This window comes from Vombatus ursinus, unplaced genomic scaffold (assembly GCF_900497805.2).
Source record: "Vombatus ursinus unplaced genomic scaffold, bare-nosed wombat genome assembly UNPS02014818.1, whole genome shotgun sequence".
Taxonomy (NCBI): Eukaryota; Metazoa; Chordata; class Mammalia; order Diprotodontia; family Vombatidae; genus Vombatus; species Vombatus ursinus.
This window is the reverse complement of record NW_020954596.1, coordinates 38,392,031-38,419,730: the sequence shown is the minus strand read 5'-3', so window position 1 is coordinate 38,419,730 and position 27,700 is coordinate 38,392,031. Positions and strand designations below refer to the sequence as shown.

At 34.7% G+C, this 27,700-nt stretch overlaps 1 pseudogene; it reads right to left on the bottom strand.

Annotated features, from left to right (window-relative positions):
* LOC114023791 overlaps positions 1-27,146 on the bottom strand; it is a 190,732-nt pseudogene extending 163,586 nt beyond the window's left edge.
* Between the last annotated feature and the right edge of the window lie 554 nt (positions 27,147-27,700).

Sequence of the window (27,700 nt, the reverse complement as noted above, 5' to 3'; positions counted from 1 at the left end):
GCTGACAAAGTGAGCAAAACCAGGAGAACATTGTACACAGTGATAGCCACACTGTGTGATGACTGACTTTGATAAACTTAGCTTTTCTCATCATTACAAGGATCTAAGACAACTCCAAAAGACTCATGATGGAAAAAGCTATCTACATCCAGAGAAAGAATCTGAATGCAGATGGAAGCATACTCTTTGCTCTCCTTTTCTTTTGTTGTTTTGTTTTGATTCTTCTTCCCATTGGTTCTAATTCTTCCTTATATCATGACTAATGTGAAAATATGCTTAACATAAATGTATAAATAGAGCCTATATCAGATTGCATGTGGTCTTGGGGAGGGAGGAGGAGAGAGAGTGGGAGAAAATTTAAAACTTAAAATCTTATGGAAGTGAATGTTGAAAACTAAAAATAAATAAACAAATTCTTTTAAAAAAAAAAGAGTAGTAGGATATTAGGCCTTGGGGGTAGGAAATCAATGTAAAGAATAGCAGGTAGAAGAAGGCCAATGAAGCAAGAGGTATATGCTGATTAAGAAGAAGTTCTTTATAGAAGTAGCATTCAGGCAAAAACCTTCTTTTGTAGTTGGATCAGAAGGCTACACCTTAGAGTAACGTGGTCTGACTAGATTATTAGTGTCATGAAGAGAAATACACTGTAATAGAGATAATAGCACAATTATGATAGCATTGGAGAATGGGAGAGTAGAGTTGGAATACCTTTTGTCCTCTCAAGGAAAAGTATTTCATGTCCAAAGATAGACTATTGGTTAATTATATATAAACAGAAAAGATCATATGCTGACTGGAGGGAAAATCATAGGTAAATTATGATGGCAGGAACTGGGAAGGGGATGTTACCAAACTGTATTCATGGAAGGTATCTAATAGTAATTAGCATTTCCATGGGAAATTTATACAGAGTTGACTTGCATTTATAGCATATGTGGACTTACAGGGTTTTTTTTTTAAATGACCCTTGGAGATATGTGTTGTGAATATGCTTTTTTAAAGAAACAATTTCCTCTTTTACATGTGAAGAAATGGAGAATTAGTGATACTGTTAAAGGTCACAAATCAGGGAAATATGAATATCCAGAATAAAACTCTCACCTCTGATTCTATGGCCACTACAACTATTGATTTCTACAAACAAAATAGCCATTTGACCAAAAAGGCTTGATCTCTCTCTGATATTCTCTGCTATACTATGCTATTTGGTTGCCTTCTAGTAGGGACTGAGATGTTTTAAAATCAAAATGAGTAAAAGTTGTAGGTTCTTTTAACAACTTAATGTATATGACAGGAGACATGGGAGAGAAAACAAAATTAAAGAGACAAATAACTCTACAATTTAAACCTTGCAAAACATTCACAATGCATGAAAATTGTATCTGCATATGTCAAAACTAAGTTATATTCATTTTTCTAGATTATTATATATGCCACAGCACAGATGTAAATGTCGCTTAGTCTTCTCCATATCACATCCCACCCCATCCCTTTAGGAAAATTTATGTGAGACATAAGCTGGAAAATCAGCTTTAAGATGTGTTGCTTAAGGAAAATGAGCAAATCAATCTTTCTAAATCTATAGCTTCTTTAATAACCAAATGTTTATGTTGGCAACATAGTACTCACACAGGTGGCAAATTGGTCAAATATGGAACAGCAAAGATTTTGCACCAGTAGAAACACAAAGTGGAAACAGAGGCACATCTAAAAGAACCGCTTTGCCATTTTTTCCATGTTAGCATACATTCCAAATGACTGCCTCCCTCCCCACTCCCAAATCTAATCCATTACTTTTTAAAAAATATTGTTTAATCATTCTTCTCCCAACCCTGTTCCTGACTTCCTCTGGATTTCAAACCATGTTGCCTCTACTGCTTGCTTATCCTGGAATTTCTCTCATCTCTTGGGTCCTCTTTGTCTGGAATAACATACCACTACCGTGGCCCACTTAGTATGAAATATCCTTGCATAAGTCCCATCCATCTTTTCCCATTGTTGAGTTTCTCAAGAAGCCTCCATTTTATGTAGGTACTGAGGCTGGTTTATCTTCATTTTCTTCCTGAGCATGTTCCTGACTTCTGCATTTCAAAACTATGCTTTAGGCAGGTACCTTTATCCTGTGCTATCAGTCCCTTTTCATTTCCCTTTTGTGTATTGTTTTTCTCCATTAAAATATAGGCTCCTTGAGAGCAGTGATTGTCTTTGATTATATTTTATCCCCAGCACTCAGCAGAGTGCCTGGCTTTAATAAATCCATCTATCTATCCATCTTCCTTCCTTCCTTCTGTTTTAAAAAAATAAATCTTTTTAACCTTTCTTCCTCTTAAGCTTTGCAAATCATTTTACATATCCCTTTTGATATTTGCAACAACCATGTTTAACCAAATCAAAAATATGAGTTTATTAATGACTTAATCTGCTCTAACCGGACAACTAGATGGGGCAATGGATAGAGCACTGGGTCTAGAGTCAGGAAGATCTCAGTTCTAATCTGGCTGCAGACACTTACTAGTTGTGTCACCCTGAAGAAGTCACTTAACACTGTTTGCCTCAGTTTATTCATCTGTAAAATGAGCTGGAGAAGAAAATGGCAAACCTTTGCAAAGAAAACCCAGGTGGGAACCCAAAGAGTTGGACACAACCAAAGTGACTTAACAACAACAAAATGTTCCAAGTATTGTGCTATCTTCTGGAGGATATAAATAAAAGTAAAAATAGCCACTGCCTTCAAGGAACTTTTGATCTAATAAGCTGTGTGGTAGATGTTATTATTATTTTCATACTAAAGTTGAGGAAACTGAGGCTGAGAGAGGTAAAGTGACTTGAGTAGGGTCACATTGCTTGAAAGTGCCTGAAGCAGTATTTGAATTCAGGTCTTCCAGTCTCCAAGTCCTATTGTATAGTCTATTCTATTCTAGGTGTCTGAGTATAAGAAAAAGAAAAAAAAAAGAGCTTCAGAGGGATATAACTTGATTAAAACTGTAATCAGAGAGAAATTCTTACATGCACCAAACTTTAATTAGAAATAAAATGGTCCTGAGTTTATTTAACTAGATTCCTCTTCTTATCCTTCCTCCATTCACCTACGTTACTTTTTTTTTAAGAAAAAGACATATAAAACCAAGGAATTCTTCAGAAAAAAATTAAAAAAACAACTTTCCCAGTCTGTTCCAGATCAGTATAATAATTCATTCCAAGGGGTGACCTGATACAATGGAAGGTTCACTGGAAGTATTGTCAGAGGACGTGAGTTCAAATCTCACTTCTATCACTTACTACCTGTATGGCATTGATGAAGTCATATTACCATTATAAGGCTCATACTCTTCAGATGTAAAATCAGGGTTAAACAAGATGACTGCTAACATCCCTTGCAGTTCTATATCTAAAATATTATGAATCCTGGACAGTTAAATGATGAGCCTGGCAATGTTGAAAGTAGCCCAAGTGACTACACAATCAACTAACATTGTTCTTGTTAGCAACTTATTAGTGTTAGATGAATCTTATTGACTTTATTGCTTTGATAATATATGTTATATATAACTTACAGATACAATGCATAAAATATTCAAATATATAATACATATGCACATATACATACATATATCTATATCTCTATATATTTATCTGTGATTTTACATTTGACTTCTCAAACAGACCTCTAAAATGATAGACCAGAGTTTCATAGCTTTGCAATATCAAATGAAATAATATTTGTTAAGTACTTAGCATAGTGCCTGGACAAACAGTAGATACTCGCTAATTCCTTCCTCATTTCTCTTCCTTTCTCATTTCTATACAAGAAATGGACTCTAGACTTTTTATTATTAACTTATTAGAAAATTTCTCAACCTGGCCACAGGGGCTGTCACTTAATGCTACTATAAAGCATCAGATGCCAGAGGAAGGGAAACTGAAGAATAGCTCACTGTGCCCCACTGCATACCTGATAGCAATCACAACTGGAAGAATATATGGACTTGCCCAGTTAGTCAATAAACAATTAGTAAATGCCTGCTCTGTGCTAGGCACTGTCTTAAACGATTCGTATAAGACTAAGCAAGGCTGCTATGATCTTCCAAAGTTCTAGAGGCTGACCTAAGAATCTTACTCACTCTATAAATGTTACAAATATCATAGAGATACCCAAATCTTCCAGTTTCATTATAATTTTGTAGTTAGCAAACTCTGCTTTCCCTCCATCTTAAATATATCAGTTATGGTTGCCTCCATACAATTACCCATAATTTATTGAGCCTTGCTCCTGTGTCTCTATTCTTAACCTTTGTGTGTGTGTGTGTGTGTGTGTGTGTGTGTGTGTGTGTGTGTGTGAGTGTGTGTGTGTATGTGTGTGCGTGTGATCTATCCTTTTGGTGCTATGATGAAGCCTCTGCATCTCTTCTTAGAAAAAAGTTTTTAAATACATACAATAAGAAAAGAATTCAATTATCAAAATATTAAAAGAAATTTCATGGACAGTAAGTTAAGTACACCTGTCTCTATGTTGTCTATAATTTGAATGCTAATGCAGTAACCACATTACTCAAGTTATCAATCAATCAATCCACAAGCATTTATTGAACACTTATTGTGTTCCAGGCACTATGCAAGAAAATAAGTCTACATATACTCCAAACCCCCCTCCAAAATGAAGCAAGTGAGACTATCAATTATTGATTTCTCAAAAAGTGCTATTATTCTGGACAAATAAATAATAAAATCTAAATTTCATGAAAATCTGATGATCGAATTTGTTGCAAGAAGAATATTTTACTAAACAAGTAATTTGCTTAATATATTTTATGATACAAGAGGTCAGCAATGAGAATGTGCACAATTGGTTCATAGAACATAACTCTATTAATGAATTTTTAAAATATTTTTCAATGTTGTGGGCTATAATTATGAATTATTGTATGATTATTTTTAATTGTTTTTATTTTTTTATTTTTTAGATATCAGTGGAAATATTGTTCTTGAGAAAATAAGGAGAAGAAAAACAAAGATAATACATGGGAAGAACTTGAAATAAAAAAAAAATTACCTATCCTCAAAACAGGCTCATACTCTAAAATGTGATGTCAATATTGTGGCTACTCCTTCCCCTTGATGTAGATCCAAAGTCCTCTCAACTCCTGCAATCAAAATAATCATCACTTGACATTCAATGTAGGGATGTGTTTTTCAAATTTAGTAAGGCTGGTCCTTGCTTTGCTATACATTCCACCACTGAACTCATTCTCAAAGTCATTTCAAATTGGTAGAGTATGCCAAAGTCTATATTACATTTGGAATGCCTGCAGAACAAAGGAGTCATGTCCTCAGAAGAAGAACACATTGGTTTACAGGAGGAAGAAAGAAAAAGTAGCTTAGTAAGTGACGACATAAAAAGGAATATATTATTACATTTACAATAGTGAACAGTCTTACCTATTTTCTTTATACAACATAAATAGTAGCATTAGTCCATGTTCTTACAGAGGCCATATTATTGTGATCAAGTAATATTTCCCTTTCACAGAAAGGGCCATGGATCATTACTTTCAATACCATTTATTTCTTCATCCCACAATTTTAAGAAAATGAAAACACATTATAATGCACAACTATCAACATCTCTAGTTTGGAAATTCCTAACAAGATTGTGCCTAAGGTGATTCAATTTATTAAATAGACTGGGACAGGAAAATTGCCCTTGTGAATGTAATGCAAAATATTTAGTATGCTCATTGAACTTATTATCTTACATGAAGGAATAATAAATACAGATGCTTCTCAGAATGGTTTCTTTTGACTGAAAAACAATAAACAGTATAAATAATATAAAAATAAGGATAATATAAACAAATCAACAAAACCACCATTTTCTTCTGGCAATTGCATGAGCTCAAAATGTGAAAATAAAGATAAAAACAAATAAAGAAAAAACTTTTGAATACTATGTAGTTTGCTAGACTTCAGATCTGCATTCTAAGTGGTTGCACTTTGAACAACTTTTTCTTAACTCTGGTTATCATTTGTGCTTTATTCTAATAACTTCCACATTCCTTTTTCATTTGAAAGCAAGGCCTTTGTAGCCAAAATACCTTGACAATTGATGCAAAGTTATTTCCCCTTTTAATCATCCATAAGGATGGCATGTAGTGGTCAGCTGGTTCCATAGCTTTGGGCTGTAACATAAAGAATATCTGAATTTGATATTACTAACAGCATAAAGTTCCTTTCTACACAGAGGATGCTTATTTAGGATAGGAGAGGCATAGCTTGGTAGCATTTAACATGTATAAGACCTGGGGGATTCAGTCTACTGCTAAATCAGTATGAGTTAACAATAAAAGTAGCATTCAAAAAAGCTAATGTGGGGCAGCTAGGTCACTCAGTGGTTAGAGTACCAGCCCTGGAATCAGGAGGACCTAAGTTCAAATCTGGCCACAGATACTTACTATCTGTGTGACTTTGGGCAAGTCACTTAACCCCAATTGCCTCCAAAAATGAAATAAAACAAAACAAAAAAGGGAATGATATTGTAACCTGCATTAGTAAAGGTGCAGTGTCCAGAATGAGGAAAGTGTTACTGTACAGTATTCTCCTTTGGTTGGTTACCATTTTTTTTTTTCATTTCTAAACAGTACAATTTGAGGAAAATGACAAAATTGAGTTTATTTAGAGAGAGTTGCAAAGTATAATGATTGAAGTAAAAGCACTGTCATATTAGGAGATAAGGCTTTTTGATATGAGTAAGAGAAGACTAGAGGATTGGGGGAGGCATGATAAGGGTCTATACATTTTGAAGGATTACAAAATGAAGAAGGATTTGATTAGTTTGTTGACTCTTCAGCTTGGAGACAAAGAGAAGAGTTAGAATCAATGGCTGAAAGTTATAAGGAGAACTATTTCAACTTAATTTAAAGAAGGGAGAGAAAGGCATTGTGGTACAGCAGTTAGAGGGCCAGACATGGAGTTAGGAAGATTTTGATTTAAGTCCTGCTAATGATATGTACTAGCTGTAAACTTCCATTAGTCCAAAACACTTGAAGAATTGTCTGTGAATGAGGCCAAGAAACTCTCTAAGGTTATAAATTGATTATTAATTGTTAATCCTCTTGTAGAGGGAGTTTTCATGCCAAACGATCCATATAGGTCTATACCAAAATTCAAGAAAGAAAGAATTTCCTAATAAAATTGCACAAAATGGACTTGACAGGTAATTTGATAGATATACATACATATATACATACATATATACATACATATATACCTGCACATATACACACACAGGGTGTATACATATATAAAGGAAGTAATGGATTGTTTCTAAAAAATCACAATATAAAAAATCATAATATAATTCCCTCAACTTTAGTTGCTTTTTGTCTGTCATTTTCTAAGAGAACCACTGGCATCATGGGTGATGCCTTGATTCATGGGTGAATTGGATTTAAGTGAGGCAGAGCTGCACAAAGTCATCAGCTTCATCTTCTCTTCTATAGTCATCGAAGTCCAGTGACAAGATGAAAAGCCAAGATGACTAGTGATGGCCTGGGATATAGTGGATGACCTTGGAATCTTTGATGTCTGACCAAGCTTTAAGTTTTCCACAGTGCCTCCTTCTTTGGATGCCTTTGTAGCCTTTGGAAAATAAAAAACAAACTGTTCTCATCTGTCTATGCTTCCACAGGAAGTCTTCACATACATGGGTAGACATCTGCCTAAATGGGTTTGAGGCCTATCAGTTACCTTGAACCTGGATTAACCTGAATGTTGAGAAGGTTTTACTAGGGTGTAGCTTCTATGCATACTACAGCTTCTTGTAGACCCAGGTGAGAGATGGGTAAAAGGGGGATACCAAAGGTAGATAAGTAGCTCAGAAAGGTGCTCAGCAAGCCCTCACAGCAGGGGTGCTAGTCCTTCTGTAACACCCCATAAACCACTTTTACCACAGTGTGTAATAAGTATTAAGTGAGTAAGCTAAAAATGTCAGCTTCTTGAGGAAAAACATTTTCCATTATCTTTTTTTTTATTCCTATGGCTTAGCATAGTGCCATTAACATAATAATGTAACAATTAATGCTTAGATTTGATTGATTAGAGGGATCACCAAAAGGTGTGCCTAGCTTTCTAGCCATTTCTGGTACTCCTGGGAATAATTTAGAGGTCAACATTCCTTTTTCCCTTTCCTTAAAACATAGTTATATGAGTGATAAGAAGGAAAGGCCATCCCACAATAGAGGTGCTGACAAATTCCATATACATACGAAGATCCTCTTCACTCAGCTAGATTTTAAACCTTGAAAGGAGAAATCTTGATTATTATCATAACTGTATCTCCCCAAAGAAAGACTTTATAAAATATTAAGTGTATAGAAGGTACCAGATTAATTATCTATTGCTTTCTTAACCATAAATAATCAAATATAGCATTTTAAAATATTTTCCTTTTCCCTGATACTCTAAGTTATTCTAAATTATTTTCCCTTTTTATTCACATCATATTTGAGCACAGCAATTGGGTTTTCTAAAGCATTTAATCAAGTTGTTTTTTAATCTAGAATCTCCTTATTTCATTTAACAACCTAGGCTACAATTTGGGATAGCCACTTCTACATTGTCAGGATGAAGTATAATTATTCTTTTTAATATAAAAGGATTGGGGCTTGGAGCCAAGATAGTAAAGGAAAGGCAGGGACGTGCCCAAGTTCTCCCCCCACATCCTCAAAAAACCTTTAAAAATGACTCTAAACAAGTTCTAGAACAGAAGAACCCACAAAAAGATGAAGTGAAAAATTTCCAGTCCAAAGCAGTTGAGAAGATTGGCAGGAAAGGTCTGTTGCACCAAGGTGAGAGAAGAGCACAATCCAGCTCAGGCCATACTGGCTCACACCAAGCCCCAGCAAACTAGGAGCATGCTTTGGGCCAACTGAATCACTGGCAGCAGTGGCAGTTTCCAGTCCTATCAGCCCACAAATGTCAAAGACAACTTAGAAGGTGAGTGGGAAAGGTCTGTCATACCTGGGTGAGAGTAGAGTGCAGATCAGTGCAGGCTGAGCCAGAAACACAGCAAACCAGGAGGCCTTGGGAGCAACTGAATCAGCAGCAGCAGGGGCAGTAGCAGCTGCTTCTGGAGCTCTCAGCCTACAGATGGTAAGGGGATTGAACAACTGGGGAGAAGGAGATTATAGGGTCTCTTTGCTAGCACTGAGGCAGAATTCTATTGCTTTGCCCATATTTAGATCCAGGTCACAGTCCTAGGTGGCAGTCCCAGGGCTAGGAGGAGCACCAGCAGAGCAGGGCTTTTGGCCACAGTGGCCTCCTCAGTTCCAGGGCAGAAGAGAGTGCTCTTGGTCTCTCACACACAAGAGCACAGGGCAGAAAAGTGGTATATAGCTCTCCTTAGATCATACCACCTTGGAAAAACTGAAAATTTATAGGTGTCTAGAAGTATCTCTGAAAACAGTTGCACAAAACCCCTGAAGCTTGGGACAGTATACCATCTACCCTGGAAGCAGAGCCTACCTTAATAAAGAGTTAAAAGGCAAGTAATGGGCTGGAAAAATGAGCAAAAAATGGAAAAAACCTTCAGACTATAGAAAGTTACTGCGGTGACAAGGAAGATCAAAAGACACACTCAGAAGAAGACAACAAAGCCAAAGTTCCTACATCCAAAGACTCCAAGAAAAATATAAATCGGTCTCAGGCCATGGAAGAGATCAAAAAGAATTTTGAAAATCAAGTAAGAGAGGTAGAGGAAAAATTGGGAAGAGAAATGAGAGTGTTAAAAAAAAATCATGAAAATTGGGGCAGCTATGTGGTGCAGTGGATAAAGAACCAACTCTGGAGTAGAGAGGAATTGAGTTCAAATCCTCAGACACTTGATACTCACTAACTGTATGACCCTAGGCAAGTCACTTAATCTCTGATTGCCTCACCACAAAAAAAAATCATGAAAATCGAGTTGTCAGTTTGTTAAAGGAAACACACACACACACACACACACACACACACACACACACACACACATACACAAACACTACTGAAGAAAATAGCATCTTAAAAAATAGCCTAACCCAAATGACAAAACAGGTCCAAAAAGCCAATGAGAAGAATGCCTTCAAAAGCAGAATTGGCCAAATGGAAAAGGAAGTCCAAAAGCTTACTGAAGAAAATACTTCCCTAAAAATTAGAATGGAGTAATTGGAAGCTAGTGGCTATGAGAAATCAGGACCCTGTAAAACAAATCCAAAAGAATGAAAAAATAGAAAACAATGTGAAACATCTCATTGGAAAAATAACTAACCTGGAAAATAGATCCAGGAGAGATAATTTAAAAATTATTGGACTACCTGAAAGTCATGATCAAAAAAAGAGCTAGACATCATCTTTCAAGAAATTATCAAGGAAAATTGCCTTGATATTTTAGAACCAGAGGGCAAAATAGAAATAGAAAGAATCCACCAATCACCTCCTGAAAGAGATCCCCAAAGGAAAACTCCTAGGAATATTGTAGCCAAATTCCAGATTTCCCAGGTCAAGGAGAAAATATTGCAAGCAGACAGAAAGAAACAATTCAAGTATGGTGGAAACACAATCAGGATAACCCAATATTTAGCAGCTTCTACGTTAAGGGATCACAGGATAGAATATGATATCCCAGAGGGCAAAGGAGCTATGATTACAGCCAAGAAACACTTATCCAGAAAAAGTGAGTATAATCCATGCAGGCAAGAAATGGATATTCAAGAATATAAATGACTTTCAAGCATTCTTGCGAAAAGACCAGAGCTGAATAGAAAATTTGACTTTCAAATGCAAGGCTCAAGAGAAGCATAAAAAAGTAAACAGGAAAGGTAAATCATAAGGAACTTCATAAGCTCCTGTTTACATTTGTACAAGGAAAGATAATATTTCTAACTCTTAAGTCCTTCTCATTATTAGGGTAGTTAGAAGGAGTATATATAGACAGAAGGCACAAGTTTGAGTTTAATATGGAGGGATGATATCTAAAAATAAAATTAAGGGATGAGAGGAATGTACTTGGAGAAAGAGAAGTGGAGAGGTAGAATGGGGTCAATCACCTCACATAAAAGAGGCAAGAAAAAGCTTTTACAATTAGAGGGGAAGAAGGGGAGGTGATGGAGTGAGCCTTATTATCATAAGAATTGGGCCAAAGAGGGAATAACATAACTGCTCAATTGGATATAGAAATATGTCTTACCCTACAGGAAAGTAGTAGGGGAATGGGATAAGAGAAGGAGGCAGTGATAGAAGGGAGGACAGATTGGTGGGAAGCAAATACTTTTGAGGAGGGACAGGGTTAAAGAAGTGAGAATAGAATAAACAGGGAGGAGATAGGATAGAGGGAAATACAGCTAGCAAACGTAATTATGAAAAAAAATTAAAGCAAGTTTCTGTGATAAAAGCCTCATTTCTCAAATATATAGAGAATTGAGTCAAATTTATAAAAGATAAGAACCAATACCCAATTGATAAATGATCAAAAGATATGATCAGTTTTCAGATGAAGTAATCAAAGCTATTTATAGCCATATGGAACAATATTCTAACTCACTATTGATATGAGAAGTGCAAATTAAAACAATTCTGAGATACTACCTCATATCTATTAGGTTGGTTAATAGGACATAAAAGATAAATGATAAATGTTGGGGGGAATGTTGGAAGAATGAGGCTTTAATGTACTGTTGGTGGCATTGTGAACTGATTCAACCATTCTGTAGAACAATTTGGAACTATGCCCAAAGGGCTATGAAACCATACACACCCTTTCACCTAGCAATACCACTTCTAGGTCTGTATCCCAAAAGAGATAAAAAAAAAGGAATGGAAATATATGTACAAAAATATTTATAGCCGCTCTTTTCTGGAGACAAAGAATTAGAAATTGAAGGGATGCCCATCAGCTGGAGAATGGCTGAACAAGGAGTGGTATGTGATTATAATGGAATAGTACTGTACTATATGAAATGATGAACATGATGCTCTCAGAAAAACCTGGAAGCACTTGCATGGGCTGATGCAAAGTGAAATGTACTATGTATAGTATAGCAATATTGTAATTAACAGCAATATTGTAAAGTAATCAGCTGTGAAAGACTTAGCTATTCTCATCAATACAATGATCCACAACTCTGAAGGACTTATAATGAAAAATGTGATCCATCCCCAGAGAAAGAACTGATGGTGTCTGAATACAGATTGAAGCATATTTTTTAAGTTTTATTTTTTTAAGTTTTTTGTCTATGTTTTCTTTCACAATATGACTATTATGGATATGTTTTTACATAACTATTCATGTATAATCTACATCAAATTGTTTGCCTTCTCAGTGGGGGCAGGAGGTGGGAAGGGGGGAAGTGAGAGAATTAGGGAACTCAAAGTTTTTAAAAATGAATGTTAATTGTTTTGACATGTAACTGAGGGAAAATGCTAAAAAAAAATGTAAGAAGATACAGTATTTTTGAAAAATATAAAATTAATTACTTTTCCTTCTTGTACCCATCCATACCACTTCCAACTCTTAAACTTCCTGGGGGGGGGGGGAACAAAACTTCCTGAGTATATGATTATAAGCATGTCATGTAGTTTTCCCATCCTAAAGTTTCTCCATATTCAAAATATGAGTTTAATATTTGTGCAACCCACTTTAGAAAAGTACTTGAGAGTCGTTACAATGTTTTCTCTCTCATTCAGTTAAACAAGAAGCACTTGTGAAGCACATATCCTGTGCCAGATACTGTACTAGGCTCTGGAAGCATAATAGCAAAAATAAAATATTCTTCATCCTCAAGGCATTTGCACTCACCCAGGGGAGACAACAAGGCATATATTAATGCATACAAAATTTAAGCAAAATATGTACAGTGTAATTTCAGGAAGGTGGAAATAGATGCTGGGCTAGCAGGAAAGATCTTGTAGCACAACTGAGTTTTGAAAGAAATCAGAGATGTAAAGGTGAAGTTGAGGAAGCAATGTAGTGTAGTCATGGATGTTGGTATATGGTAATTTGAATGCGAGGAACAACAAAAAAGCCAGTTTGCCTAGACCAAAGAATTATAATGTATAAACATACGAAAGAGTAAATTATTATATAAATGTTAACAATAAAAATGAGTTATTTTTAAAATTGCATTTTTATTTGCTTCATAATTTTGTTTCACTGGCAATCATAAATAAAAATAAATTTTAGCGTGAAGTTGCATCAAGATTCTATTATATTTGTAAAATGGAGTAAACAACTAGAGTTCTTTTTTAAATAATTTATATTAAATATGAATTTTCTATTAATTTCCATTGCATTTTCTATAAACTTATTAAATTCAAAAAGCACAAATAAGTACCACTTAAATTTCAAGACTATCATTCAAATAATGGCCTTTATTAGCTATATTATTTTTAAAAAATAGTCCCAGAATGAATTTTCATAGCATCCCAAATTTGACTCACTGGATTCATTTTGGGTTTTAGATTTTACCACTTCAACATTGAGAAATTTACTGACCATCAAACTGTTATTGAAGTTACATCAGTGAATGAAATAATTTGAATGTTGTACCACTGCCTTCAGGCAAATCAGTGAATTACTCCATAGTGAATATGCCATTGAATTCACAAGCCATTCATAGTGATGTAAATTAGCTACTTTCTAGGTGAAAAATATTTCCCATATAGCAAGACTTCCTGATCCAGTTCTTTAAAGAGTTGATTCACTATTTTTAGCATTATATATGAGAATTAATTTCTAATGGGTCATATACCCGTGATGTTGATGCTATTGCTGCTACTAACATTTTAAGATCATGCTAAGTGTCTGAGGTAAGATTTGAACTCAGATCTTCATGATTCCAACTTCAGCAGTAGTTAGTATGCTACTAGGCTACTCCCCATATTTCAGCCTAGATGGTGAGGAACAAGCATTCTCAGTATTCTCTTTTAAATCAATTGTGCTAAGGAGAGAGGTGTGTGTGTGTGTGTGTGTGTGTGTGTGTGTGTGTGTGTGTGTGTGCGTGTGTGTGTGAGAGAGAGAGAGAGAGAGAGAGAGAAGAAGAAGAAGAAGAAGAAGAAAAAGAAATTCTTTACTATATCTCAGTATTCTCCCTGAATTCTTCAAACTCAAACTCCAGAAATTGGTGTGCATGCCCTAATTATAACATGAAGGAAGGACATATGAAGATACTACTTTATTAGTATTCAGTGCTCCTGAAAACAGCAATGGGGTGGGAATTTTTCTATTTTTTTTTCAGTTACTTGAGGGGAGGAAAGGAAGGCAGGCAAAAGTGATTATACTAAGTTCCAAGCATTCTTGATAAAATGACTAATGAAAGTATCCATGACCTGATTTAAAAAAAAATGTAGAAGGAAGGAAGGAAAGTATAGGGAGGAGGGGAGGTAAGGAAGAAGTGAGGGAGGAAAGAAATATTAAGTACTCAGTGTGTCCTAAACTTTACACTAAGTGCCATGGTTGCAAACACAAAAATGAGACATTCCAAGCCTTCAAGTCACTTGCTTTCTAAAGGGAAGCAAAACATATATGATAAAACATAACCTGGAGCTTTGTTTCTGTGGATGCTTAATGATTTTGAATTTAATCAAAGAGCAACTAATATACTCTTTATGAATGTGATTACTGAACACAGATTAAGAAGGAGAAATCAAAAGAAAGGACAGGGTGTAAATACAAGGTACAACAAATGATAAGATGGCTGAGACAGACAGCTAGATGGTATATGAAACACATTTTGCTCTATTGATCAGATCTGGTTAGGTAAAATACATGGTTTGAGTTTGTGTTGAGTCTCTCACCATTAAAAAAAAAAATTGGCCCAGGGTAGATATTCCAAAGGCAAGTGGATTACATAGGGATGTTTCTCTAATAGGATAGTCCAAAGGTAGTTTACAGATAGAGGAAAGTAGGGAAGCAGAAGGATATAGGTTAAGATGACCATGATAGAAGGCTGGATGTTTTATGAAGCACGGTCTGGCCTCAATGAAATGAAAGAAACTGACAACCAAATGAACTGAATTGAACAAGATCAATTCACTGTTTTCACCCCATCTTAATGAGTGATTTAGACTGTCACACAGTCAATTTGATTGATTGTGTTGAAGATGGCCAACAAAATTGAATTCGCCACTCCAAAGCCAATTTGGTCATGTTATATAAACACAGCTGCAATGTGTCCCTACACATCTCCACATGAAGTGGCAAGTTGGAAATCAGTCAATTTCACCAATGCAGGTAACCAGATATTTGAGGCCTATGTTTCCACAGTAATTCTTCCTTGAGTCAGCAACTGGCAATGCTCACTACTCTGAGCATCTTGATATTCTACAGCTGCTGGTGCGATGTCACCTTTATTTCATACTTAGCATATAGCTGACTGAAACCAAGCCCTTTAAGGATGGCTTTAGGGTTCCTGCTATCTTTTGATTAGCCCCCCTCAAGCTCTGACAAAATTCAGTGCTTTTGATGTCTAATTTAACTATATTGATTATTCACTCTTTACACTAATTGTTCCCTTCAAATGCTAAATTAAAAGGAACAGTGATTCTGGACCCAAGGGTATTCAGATTAACTGGTGAGAAAGCTCTACCTATAAGAGTAGAATTTTCAAATATATGTTTAACTTATGAATTTTCTGGTGTTTGATTAGAGAACATTTCTTTAGGAAATTATTATTTTTTTTTAAGTTAAGTGAATGAAGTCTCTTAGGCCACCTTGGATCAAGGTATTCTTTGGGCTAGATTTTTAAATCTTATCTAGGCAAATACACAAATAGTAACTGTACTACTATCCAATTTGCTTTTGAATCTCCACCCTTCTTAAGTATTGCAGACAAAGCAACTTCTTTAGTACAATGAAAATATTATTCCATTGATATGCTAATGATACAGCCTCCAGACAGATCATCATTTCCATAAGGCAGATGTTTATAACATAGAGGACTTTGAAAAGCTTACAATATTGTTTTAGTTCAGTAAAGCACATGAGATGCTAAAATATTAGTGCTTCATTATTGTCTTATTAGAGCTAACAAGTATCATGAGGATTTGGCTAGATAGGCCATTCCCCACAGAGGCAATAATGCACTTTCTAATAGACCGCAAGAGGAGTAGGAAGGCTTGTTCCAGTGGGGTTTTAAAGTACCTACTTCCATTAATAGATTATTTAAAATGAAATGGAGTAATAATTTTAGTATTTTTTTAAGCCAAATTGATGCACAAATTATTTTGTCCCAGAAGAAATGATGCTCTGTTACATTTCTTGGCTGTTATGTTTTATGCTTGCTACCCCTCAGAAATATAGGTTTATCTTAGTGGCAAATATAAATATAGTATGCCTTCCTAAAGAGGTAGATTAAAAAACAACAACAACAACAAGGAATTAACAATGAAGTGAAGGGAAATGGGAATAAAAGGGGAAGGGGAAAGGGAAGAAGATAGGGAAGAAAAGAAGAAAGAGAGAGGGGAATGGAGAAAAGAAAACTAAAAAAGGGGGGGAAAAGACTATAGAATGTTGGTATAGCAGACTTAAGAATCAGAAGAAACTGTTTCTAGCCACATTTGTTGATAACTAGCTGAATATCCTCTGCCCAATCATTTCCCTTCCCCAGCCCCCTATTTCATCTGTAAAACAAGGGGAATATACCAATGTCTACTAAGATCTTTTCCAGATAGTTAATTCTATGACTACAGTGGGTTAATAGTATCATATCGATATTTTAAAAAAAAAGTTCATTACCTTTTTTGTTTTCTGAAAACTCAATCTGCTATTAACTAAGTTGTGATCCTTTTTTTGTTGTTGTTTTTCTGATAATTAGCCGCAGAAATGATAGTAGTAGATTCTTTGCAGGAGATTTGACAGGAAACAGCTGAGTGATACCTTTCTAGGTTGCTTTGCATGCAGTCTTATTTTTAAAGGGCAGGAAATGGACCAAATGACCTCTAGACTTTCATGCTACATCAAGAATTCTTTGATTCTGAGATGGCTATTTTAAATTCAAAAGATTAGCTTTTACCCAGGGATAAAGTGATCTGGCTCAGAGTCAGAAATGCAGTCTCTCCAGGATTCCTACCACTACCAAAAGGAAGCTAGAGTGGAAACTACAATTGCTTTTTGGCCTGAGCCTGCTTCCTTCCTGCCAGCTTTCTATGGCAACCTCCTCTTGCTCCTTTGAGTTTAAATTGAGGCTATCCTTGTCTCCAGGACCATAAATTTCACAATAAATTTAAGCTAAAATGTACCTCCAAGATTGTCTAATGTAACATCCACATTTTACAAGTCATGGGATCCTAAATTTAGATCTGGAAGGGACTTCTGATATTATCTCATCCAGGGGTTCTTAACAAAGAACGTATTTTTTTAAAATATTCTGACAACCATATTTCAATTCAATTGGTTTTCTTTGTAATTCTATGTATTTTATTTAATACATTTAAAAACATAATTCTAAGAAGGGGTCTATAGACTTCACACAGAAGGGTAAATACCTGCCCCATTTTGACAAATGAGAATACTAAGAAACAGAAAGGTAAACATATATTCTATCCATATAGTAAAATTCAAAGTTAATTCTGACTCCAGAGAAAATACTTTTTCAACTGAACTTCATATAAGGAAAATGAAACCATTAGAAGGAAAGAAACTTGCTCAAGATTATAAAGCTAGTAAGTGATAGAGCTAAGAATCTGACAAAGGTCTTTTGGATCAAAGTGTAATATTCCTTCAATTGTGACCCTATGACTTATTTGCTATATATAATGAAATAATAGAAACAGATGAGATAATAAGTAAGACCACTTTCATTTCTGCATTCTATGTAATTAGTGCCCCCAAAGACCCTACATCTTGGGATCACACATACTAGATTTGATCGCAGAGTCAAACTAAAAAGAGTAATATTCTTTATTTATATCTTTTCTCCTACCCATTGTATACACTATGGAAAATCTCAAAATATAGTTTATGTATATCTCATGTCTAGGTTTTCATAAATTGAGGAAAAGGGACCTTTAGTTCCAGCATAAGTACTTGGGGTAATAAGAATATATTATATAGGAGGATTTTTTTCTTTATTTTGCCCTGCAGAAAATTCAGGAAGACCAAAGTATTCAAAGAGGGCTAGAGGAAAAACAGACACAGAAAGACTAAAAAGCACTCAGAGTATCCCATAAGGTATCAGTATAATTCTCTTCCCAATTTTCCAGCAGGATCCTATAGTGATTTCCCAAGTGTCATAGGTAGGGAGAAGTCAAGAATATTTAGTATGTGATATATGTGTGTATATGCATATACATATACATATTTGTATATATATACACACAGCACAAAATGCTCAAAGAATAAACAATTATTATGTAACATTTATATATCACTTTAAGTGCCATAAGGTACTTTACACACACTATCTTATTTGATCCTTATGACAGCATGTGATATAAATGTTATTCTTAACTCTGTTTGGAAGAAAGCTGAAGATGAAAGAGTTTAGGTGAGTTATCCAAAGCCACATAGCTATTTAGTGTCTAAAGTAGGATCCAAACTCAGGTATCCCTGGCTCCAAATCCAGTATTCTAGCCAATATATTGCCTAGCATAATGTATAAGGAACTTGAAAAATATCACCAGTGTTAAATTATCCTTGATAAATCAATTTATACCAGCTTTAACTTGAGAATATACTTATCCACTTATAAGTAATAGCTCTGTCCAATTTAAACACAAGTGATCAAGAGGAGATAGCTTTGGTTCTATACATTGCTTTCTTATAATATTAAGTTATTTAAATAATTAAAACTAATGTTAAGAATTTCTGTTATGCAAAGTCTCTCCAACAAAACTTCTCTCTCTCTCTGTCTCTCTGTCTCTCTGTCTCTCTATCTCTCTGTCTCTCTCTCTGTCTCTCTCTCTCTCTTTCTTTTTCTCTTTCATCTGTTTTAAGAATACCAGCAGCAGGATTACCTTGTGACTTTCATCATTTCATTTCTGATATGATAGAAATGACATCAGAAGAAATAAAAGTGCAATAGATTTTCCTTTTAGGAGCTCTTTTATGACTTTAAATTATATAGAGACTCTATCTTCAAATGTATTATGGTTTGACAAAAGTGTTATCTTTTAGGAACATAAAATAAAAGTTGATGCTGAGAGATCATACATATCAATCAGGTAAACTTGAACTGTAAATAGAAATCATTTACTTATATACATATATTGATAATATCTATTTGAGAACTTGATACTGTTATAATTTATAATAGTAAGGCTTTATTAAAAAAATTATTTTCTTTGATCAGGAGATATTTCCTATATCCACTGACGATTGAACATAAGGAAATGATCCTAACATCAACAAAAGGGATTTATGTTACATATAATGAAGTATTTCCAATTTTCAGACCCTGCAGCTGGCCATATTATACTTCCTCTAAGATCCAATTGTGCTTAATAGGCCTGTGGACTTCATCTAGCACTGAGCATATGCTGATTTCTCTATTACTATAATAGTTTGAGGGATGTAAGATCTCACTGGTATTAATCCTCTCTTGGTTCAGATACAACCCTCTCTCACTTTAAAAAATAATATTAATAGTACTGTATGATTTTTATTCAAGTATTTTAATAATACAGTTGGTTTCCTTTGTAATTTATTGTATTTTATTTTATGTATAGAAGCTTTACCCTAAATACTCCAGAACTTACTCATTTTTTTTTCATTTTTCTTAAATAAAGCACTATAGCGCTTGTGTTTTTCAGCTGCGGTGTCCCATTCTCTCTCTGATACTAATCATGTCTTACATTTCCTTGGAAATATCTTTCTGTTGACTTTTCCAATCTAAGTTATTACAGGCTATATTTGGCGTCTAATTTATTTCTACTTTGCATTTTCCATTATACTTTGGGTCACTTAAATTTTTTATTCTTATGAAATTATGGTACTCCATGATTCACAGCTATTTGATATCACCTGGAATCCACTGAGGTTAAAAAGATTCATTATTAAGTTGTTTTAGTGGGTTGTTTGTTTTGGGGGGTTTTTTTGAGAGGGGGGAGGGAGTGTCACATATTTTTCTATCAATGTACATGTCATCAATTACATATTTCCTTACTGATTGATAAAAGAACATAATTTGCCTGGGAATGTTGAAAAGGGCAGAGGTTATTTTTTCCCCTTGAACTAGGTGTTTCTTTCTATACTGGCACAAAAAGTTCCAAACCATAGATTGTATCCAGGAGGTCTTTACTCTCATATTCAATGCCAATTACCTCTCCATATACTCAAAAATCAAAGTAGGTCATCATCTAGCTCTTAATTCCATTGTCACAGCCTAATTCACTACTTATGTGAAGTTCCAACCTGCCCAATTCTATTATCACAACCATTCAATTTTAGGTTGTTGTTGTTATTTGTTTTTCATTTTTTTTTTGAGATCTCACTTTTCACACATTCAAAATCACCTACTTATCCTATGCTACTGGAATCCCCCCTGCTACATTCCAAATTGACATATATTCCTAGTCATTCATTTCCTTTCAAAAAACTCCAGCTCAGAGAACTATTTTGAATAGAATATTGCTGTTTTCAGTCAACTAATGCACTTAATTATACAAGTTCACTATCATTTCTATTTTGAAAACTTCAAAAAATTGGAGTGGATAACTACAAGCTCTCAAATTTAGAAAACTTGTCATAGGCCAAATGAAATTAATGTGAGCGCCTGGTACAACCTTTGAGTTGAAAATTGCCTACTCTTGCTTTCTACATTCTGAATGATAGGTACAGATGGAAACCACAGGCTAACTGACTTACCCTAATTCTCAAATCAGTGGCACTGTGTATAATACTAATCAGGTCTCCTGTAATATTCTCCAGTGTTTTCACAATTAGAACACGATAGATCTATATAAAACTAAATAATATAGGCTTCCTTAGAAGCCTTAGCACAGATCTGTGATTGATCCCTATTAATACTGAAAAATATCAGTAACAAAGCAAAAAACAAAATGGACATCTGGTTTTAGGAAGAATGATACTAATTTTCATACATTTCATATATTTTAAAGAGCTATGTGACATGCAGGTGCAAAATGAAAATCAAATGGAAAATTCATGGATAATTATATGGAAAAAGAAATAATATTAATTCTTATTATATGACAATTAGAAAATAAATTTGACAAAACACATTTAAATTTGTTTTTCATTAACTTGCATTTAGTTTCTATTCAGTGTGGTTACTCTAATTTTTATGCATAGAATTATATGTATATATACACATACATATATGTATGTGTGCATATAAATTATTCATACTCCATTGATATGTATTTGTTTCATATTAATCAATTATAAAGTGTTAGCAAGGTCATTAAGGCAGAAAACACCAAGAATTTAATATTGTTACTTAAAATATAAAGAACATTTTTTACAATGAGAGATTTATAGAATATATAACAGTTGAAGAGTTGAAACAGGGAAAAGAGGTTGCTGGTGATCTGTCTAGAGAAAAGGAAATTATATTCATTAACCTTCTATATTTAGATTAGAGTTTTTGTTTTGATGTAACGATTATATTCACTGTTCTATTTTTCCTCAAATGAGGCTAGAGATAATTTTAGCTTTAATGTTAATTCATCTATTTCTCTTGTATCTATGAAGTTTAAAATCACATCTTTCTAATATGGGGTGGAGAAAGAAGGCTACTTATAACTATAGAATAGAAATACTTCGGTTTATATGAGTGGAATGTTCTAAACACATCTTTTTAAAAAATAGTATTAAATGTATGTGCTACTTTCCAATGTAAGACAGTTTGGTTTCATTGCTATAAAGCATACAAAAGGCACAAACAGAGCCAGCTAATATTGTTATTAATTTTATATGTTCACATTTTCCATTGTTAATTTCTGGCTAAAAATTTAGGATATGTACCTGTATTTATATAGGATCTATACAGGAGATAGGTAGCTAGGTAGCTAGCTAGCCAGCTAGATAAATATAGAGAGGCAATATGACAGTGGATAAAGAGCTAAGATTGGAATTAAAAATGCCTGGATTCAAGTCCTGCCTTTCCTATAGACTCTGCGTGTTCCTGAACAAATCATTTAACCTCTCGTGTTATAGGCATCTCTCGAAGCCTACAAATTACAGCACAGATATGGATTTGCTTTGTAAGAAGGACTTTTTTTTATTCAGGGGTTCCCTCATAACAAATTAGATGTATCTCTCTCTTCCTATGTGAAAAGTCTAAATAAAACTAACTGCTATAATCCTTTCAATAATGACTCATTATATTTCTCTTGTCCTATCAATATTGTATAAAAGACACATTTTCTTCTTAGAATTTTGTAACTTCAACTATCTCATCCTGAGGAATGTAAATTAACTTACATTACTTGCTACAGGCTATGTACATGCAAACATTTATACAGAAATAATGATTAAGACATTTTTTTCTTCCCCTGTAAGTATTTGTGTGTGTGTGTGTGTGTGTGTGTGTGTGTGTGTTTCAGAAACTTATTCCCATTTACTCCTATGTGGAATCTGAGCTATCATTCATATTTAGAATCCCAAAGGAGAAACCCAGATGTGCCTCCAAAATGCCATTTGATCTTCACAACTCCAGGCCATTATAATGGTACTGACTAAGATGTAGAAGTCCTTTGAAGGATTCTTGTTTGTGTCAGTGGCTACTATCCTGTATGTGTTACTGGTTTTCTTTTGTTGTTGTTTTGCTTTTAATTTTAAAACCAGATGAGAAATGCTTCTTTTCTGTCCACAAATAAAACTTCATAAATAAGTATTCTTTTGGACCTCAAAGGCATCATACACATGGCATCAGAAATAAGACCTTTCCTGTGTTAGATAGTTTTTAATAAATAGTGCAAATTCCCACTATCATATTCTCATTCTTATTCCTCACAATCAGTTACTGTGCTGAACGATCCCAAAGCATAGATCTGGAAGTGAAAGTGGCAGATAATACCCCATTTCCTACCAGTTGCCCTTCTAGTGGTGGACCTACCATTTCTGATAGATTTTGGAGATGGTACTTTTCCTAAACCAGAAAAGGAAGCTGGGAAATCATCATTGTACCTGCCACATCACCACCCTAATCTGGGAATTACCATTTCTATATAATTGCCCTAATTGCAACCAAATTTGGAGGCCCACATCATTCCACACCACTTTTCAGTCATGTGTAAAGAAGGGTCTTTAATAAATCTCTTTTGAACACGTAAGTCTCATGTACTGACACCTTTGTATCAATGTAGCTTGGACTAAAGGTTAAAATATAATCATTCATTTATAAAGGTATTTGTTGCCAAATGAAAGAAAAGAAAAAAAAGAAAAGGATGGAATGTATCATCCTCCTCCCATTTTAAAATTCCTCAAACTCATAAAGACCTTGTTCCAATTACTATAGTGACTCTCTCATACACATACACACACATATATGTATATATTTATATTTCTTTATGCACATAATTAATGTAGAAATATGCTTAGGAATCTGTAGTGGAAAGTATTTTTAAACTATTCTATTTTACACACAAAAATCACCATGAATCAGCATGATTATGTTCTAACTAGGACAACCTTTAGCTTTATTGAGAAACATTCCATTTTGTTTGACTATGAATAGAAACTTCCTAATGACAAAATTCATCTTCATGGCCACATACGACAAATATTTCAACCATTATGACTAAATTCATTAGTCAATTTGGTCAAATCACCAGTCAAATTTAGACAAGAAACTAATCACATTGTTGACTAAATTGTCTGGTCATTTCAATGAAAACAGTGGAGCACATTTTGTGTTCAGGCATGCCTATTATTGAGAGAGATGTTTCAGCAAAATATATTTTTAAAAATCTATCTAGTACTAGTGAAGGAAGACTTTCAGGTAAATTGGTTCATTGTGTATAATGAAGATAGCTGAAACAGTCATTTAAATCCAGGTGTAAAAGGAAAATTCAGGAGAGAGATGGAAGGAGGTTTATTTCCTCTTCATGCCCCAGAAGGCTCGTTGCCAGTATAAGAGAATTGTGCTTATTCTCTCTTAACACAATTGGAAGGTATCTCAGCAGTGAAGATGGTACAGATATTACCTTTAGGCTTGGTTCTTCCCATCTACTCTAAATATGTAAGCAATTAATTTAAGTACCAGATAGGTTGGCATCTGTGTCAATTTTCTGTTAAACTAAATAACTATTTTCTTTCTCTTTAAACCACCCAATCAGACTGCATTATTCTGATCCTACCAGTTAGAATCACAGCACTTAGAACTACAAATTACTTACAGCAACAGCAGGTTGTGGGAAGGTTCCAGATTTGAATCCCTGGTGATTTATTTTACTTTGTTCTTGTTTGTTTGTTTTTCAGATATTCCACCAGTGAAGAAAACTTCTTACCATGCACTGATATTTACAATGACTTTTATATGCACTCACAGAATTATTGCCTTTAGGGGCAACGGCTTTGAACAAAGATAACCATGTTTATTTCTTATATATCTTGAAAACTATCTTAAATGACACATGACTAACATATTGAACCAAATCATTTTCAAGAGAACATGCTATTCGAGGCAGTATTATTTCAGAGCAAACAAAGAATAGAGGATGGAGAATTCAACTTGGAAGTCCCAGTACCTGTGCCAATTTCTTATGTTATCATTCTGGCCATGTGATCTTGGACAAAGAGTTTTGTTTTTCTGAATCGTTTTCCTCATCAGTAATGTAGCATAATCATATTTGCACTGCATAACTCACAGAATTTAGCAAGGAAAAGTATTTTACAACTGTAAAGCACTATATAAATGTGAGTTATTGCTAGTAATCTTATGTTTTCTATTCTAAGAAAGAATATAAACCATATAAGGTCATACACTTATAATTAAGGCCAAAATAGCGCCATGTATGTTTTTCAGATCATAAATATGATTGTGCATTGTATATTGAGACATTGTCATCTGCTGTCAGATGAAAAGAATTCAGTTCTGTATAGTATATTGATTTATGCTTGAGGTATTTTATGTTAGTACATGTAGATATTTCTGTAAGCATAAATTCCAGTTTCTTAACTTCCTCTGAAGTTATTGCCTCAACAGCAGTTCAACAGTGTGCTCTTTTTCATGCTGCAGAGGAAAGTGATGATTTGGTGAAAGAGCCTTTGAATCCTCTTGACTCCAGGTCCAGTGTGGAGACCACTACCGTTTTACACCTCTTCAAATTTTATGATGTCATACTATCTGGAAATGTTCCCTTTACTCCCTCATTTCTTCCTATAAAAATTCTAGCCATCTTTCAAGGTCCAGATAAAAAAAAAAACTACTCTGTCTTATCGTTTGCCTCATCTTTTCTATTTCTTTTCCATTTGCAATAGCTTCATTATACTAAACCACATCTAGCTTGTTAGCTCAATCCACTAATGGTAAACAACAAAAGTTTTGCCAAGGTCTTTTCATATTTTCTAATTTATTTGCTTTTGTTAAGGACAGTAATAGTTAAATCCAATAGTCACTTTTAATAAAAAAAAGTGTTCTATCAGAATTTGTCTAAGTACACATTACAGTATTTCTACAATAGATTTATATTTCCTTTCACAGTCCCTGTATTAATAGGGAATAGCACTCCTGTGCCTGGCATGTACTATTGGCTGACTGATTTAATGAATGACTAAACATTCAAATGCCTTGATCAAATGATACTGATAATAACAATTGGCATTTATAGAATGCCTTAAAATTTTCAAAACCCTTTACATAACATTATTTCATTTGAACCTTATAGCAACTTTTGGAAGTAGATTCTATAGTTATGATTTTCCTCACTGAAGGAATTGATAGAGATTAAGTTAATTATCTCTGGTCATATGTCTAGGAAGTATTACAGAAATGGTTTGAACTCATGCTTTTCTAACACCAAGTCCAGCATTCCATCCATTATAGATTATGATACAAAAGCCTGAGAAGGGAGATGTTAAAAAGTCACATAAGCAGGATTGGGAAATATGTGCTTTTTGATTAAGACCAAAGCATTTCATAAAGGAGACTAAATGTAATGTCAATTTGATTGATGAGTATTCTACTATAAATCTGAGTGCATTATCAAAAAAGAGAGAGCCTAGAAGAGCAAACAGAAAGCATCAATGTCTAAATGCAAAGACTTTGAAGGCAAAGAAAAAGGTTAGACCATTTCCAGTAGCAAATTTCAATAACTGGCAGAATTAGCTGCTCCTTAAACTGAAAATGTACATGTGTTTGGGCTTGAGGCAGTCCAATTTGTATTGATATTGAAAACATTGCTCACTCCCTTTGTTTTGCAAGGATTAAAGCAATGATGTTGCTGAGGTCAGAGGAGCTGTGACTCACATAGAATCTATCCCATATGCCATCATTATCAGCATCTAACTAGGTTTTTGTCCCAATCTTCATCCCTCCAATAGTAGCATTAAAATGCAGTTTGCCTTTACTTATTCACTTCATACAACTGAAAATACAGCCAAGAGTCCTGACCATTAACACTAACACGTTTCTTCATCTAATAGTTGAGTCTTTATCTCAGGTGCCTTGACTTACATTGTGATTAATCCTTACTGGGAATGGAAGACCCTCAGGGTTGCTGGCCAAAAGAGAAACAGTTACTATTTACATTCACTGTGAGCCCAGAGGGTTCAAAAAGTAACCATTAAGTGATCCTTGGGCAGGGACCTATTTTTTGTCCAATCCATGAGATTCAGAGTGAATTGGGTTTAAGACTTGATTTTTGAGAATGAAATCTAGGCAGAAAACCCCAAGCTAATTAGGTAGTTTTCAGTCATCAAAATTTATCCTCCTTTGAGGAGAGGAGAGGGAAGAGGAGGGAAGAAGAGGGAAGAGGAGGGGAGAAGAGGAGAGGGGAGGGGAGGGAGGAGAAGAGAAGGGAGGGGTGGAGAGTAGAAGGAAAGGGAAGGGGAAAGGAGGACAGAGGAAGGGAGGAGAGGACAGGGGAGGAACTGAGTTGACCAGCCAGAACTGGCCAGCTGGGTCCCCATTCAGACAGCTTGGACTACTCACGGGTGGTGGTTTGCCCTTCTGGAAAAGGACCATGTCATCAGGAAGACTATGACCAGCAACCATTCTTAGTGTTTACAGAGTTGACCCGGGTACTGAGAGATTGTTTCTTGACAACTGTTCCAGATAAGCACAGGTAGGAGATGGAAATTGAACTCAGATTTTCTTTGTTTCCAAGATCAGCTCTCTAATTGCTCTGAATTACCTCTGAAAATCTATAACCAAATTCATATTAGATAACATTGGAAACTGGTAGTTGGTGAGTGGTCTTCGAGGGACCAAAATACTGTAGGCACTTAGTGAAGATAATGTACAACAGGACAGTGGAGAGTCACCACAGCCCACAAAGAATAGACTTTAAAACCACAACCACAGTTTCTCAAGTACTTTGTCCTGGAATGGATGAAAAATGTTTACAAATGGTCACAGGAAAGAGCTAGTCCTGGGTAAATAAAGTCAGGAAGATATATCTGGGGGCAGCTAGGTGGTGCAGTGGATAGAGCACTGGTCCTGGAGTCAGGAGGACCTGAGTTCATATATGACCTCAAACACTTGACACTTACTAGTTGTATGTGTGAATATTTATATCATACATTACTTTAGTGGGAAAAATGAAAAAA